Genomic DNA, 2,444 nt, shown 5'->3' with positions numbered 1-2,444 from the left:
CACGCATGTGTGGTCTCCGTTTTACAAATGTACAACATAGTAAAAATGGTTTTGCGTGGATAAGAACCACTATGGCTAAGCTTATAGTTCATGTTATGCAACCAAATGTTCCTACTAGGAATAAGAGAACATAGACTGTGCAACATTGTTTTTAATTTTTCGATATCACAAATACGAAAAAAGTTCTCATAGTTTAAAAATAAAAGTAGTACATTAAAGTGGGGTAACTTTGATAATTTTTTACTGTTATATGACAATTTCATTTTTTATTATATGGATAACTTCTGTAGTGTTAACGATAAAACTCTCAAAATGAAATATTAGTTACAACTAGTTCAATATTTTAACGTTTTAATTTTTAAAATTCTGAAATTATCTTTTGAGATATCAATATTTTTTAATATGCTCTCAAAGTAGCACAACGGGCAATTTCGATACCTATATTTCTTAATGTGATATCAAAGTAACCCCATTTTATGAAAAAAAATTTAATTATCATGGTACTCTGGTGAATAAAAATATATGGGTATCAAAGTTACCCCGCGAAATCAAAGTTAGGTACCCCATTCTAATTAAAAATTTAAAGCAGTTTTAAATTAGTTGATGACTAAAACACGTGTCACGAATTTAATTTACGAATTTAATTAGTGTTAATGTGTTATGTAATAATGACATAAACATAATGCTTATTGTTTAATATCATTGATTATAAATACTAGTAATATTTTCAATCTATTATAATATTATAATATTATATCAATTTAAAATATATAAAAGCCGCGTTGGTACAACTGAATCATTTTATTTATTATTTTTTGATGTTGGCAATAATGTTCTTCCAACATGTTATCAATAATATTACATTTTGGAAGAAGTGTTCTACGCCCGTAATTTACTACATAAAATCATTATTGTATGGAATAATATGACAAAGGTTAAGAATTTGGCGGGAATGGTAAATATCAGTGGCGCGTAGCTAATAAATAATAATCAATAATCAAAAACTCTTTTTCTCTATTACTGGTGGCACTGATTTAAGGTGGGTTTTGATTTGCTTACATTTTTGAGAATTACATGGGCCGAATAAGAAGTGCATCGTCTGGTTTAGTATTATAATCTGTGCCTCTACCTTGTGAGTTGTGGTACACTTGAGGATGTCTGGTTTGACGTGAGGTAGTCCGAGGAGGTGGAATCAACATTTACCCAATCTAATCCAGATCCAATTTATAATATATGACTATATGAGTGAAGCCAAGAAAGTAGAAGTTTGCCGATGCGACAATATGGAGGTGAAACTCAATCAGCTGATTGTGGTCTTGTTTAGGTCCCTTCTATGATCCACGAATAATAATATCTATATTTATTATATCTTAATTTGTGGTACAAATGTACAATTTATTAGCATAAAATATTAAAATATATTTTGGTGGAAGATAAAGCTATAGAATATCCTTATATATTTTTCCAATCTGTAAGAAATTCGCTAGACTTAACCGGTTTAAAATTATCCCACATTATCCCGCACCGGGATAATGAACCATGTAAATGATATGGTCCAAACATCCCGGTGCATTATTTTTCACACCGGTTTAGTCTAGCGAATTTCTAGCTGATCTCACAAAATTGTTTGTCAAGCAGTCAAATGCTTGGGACCGTTAGTAAATTAACTAGAAAATGGCAGTTTGGTTAAATTAAGTTCAAGTTACAGTTATTGAATTATCCATGCCGCCAACTACATTTCATATACAATTTATTGTATTTTTAACTATTTTCTTACCATCTTTTAATTTATCAATATTAATATTTAAGTTTGAATTTACTTATTTATTAAAAAAATATTATTACATAATATCATTATGTAATATGTATATTATTATTTATTTGCACTATGCTTGTTACTTCCATGCTAGGATGCAAGTACTATTGATTATATCTAATGTCAAACAGCTGATACAATTTACAAATTATTATTAGGTTTCATATAATGCATGAAACTCAAATCAAAAAAAGTATGTTACATGTTTAAAGATTTAATTCATATCAGCACATTGTTTTTAGCGTATCAAATTCCAGCCCTGGTAATAATAATAAAAAATGTAATATATGTCTTGTCAAATTGATTGAAAAATATTGACAATATGTCATATAACATTATTTTAGAAACAATATTTAAAATCCAGAGGGCAGCAGCTATTAATTGTATGTTTCCTGAATCTAGATCACGGAGTAACATCAAACTTTATAATTTAACAATTTAACAAAGCACATTTTCAAAAGTCAAAACATAACATGACATTTAAAATATTTAAAAACAAATTGTTATGCTTGTTATTAAATTTGTTATTATATAACTTTTTAATATTGTATTTTGATCGATCAACTCCAAAACTTTATTGCTAAATTCAAAAGAACCACAAACTAAATAAATGAAGAACAAATTTTCA

This window comes from Acyrthosiphon pisum, chromosome A1, assembly GCF_005508785.2.
Source record: "Acyrthosiphon pisum isolate AL4f chromosome A1, pea_aphid_22Mar2018_4r6ur, whole genome shotgun sequence".
Classification (NCBI taxonomy): Eukaryota; Metazoa; Arthropoda; class Insecta; order Hemiptera; family Aphididae; genus Acyrthosiphon; species Acyrthosiphon pisum.
Note: the sequence above shows the minus strand (reverse complement) of the source record.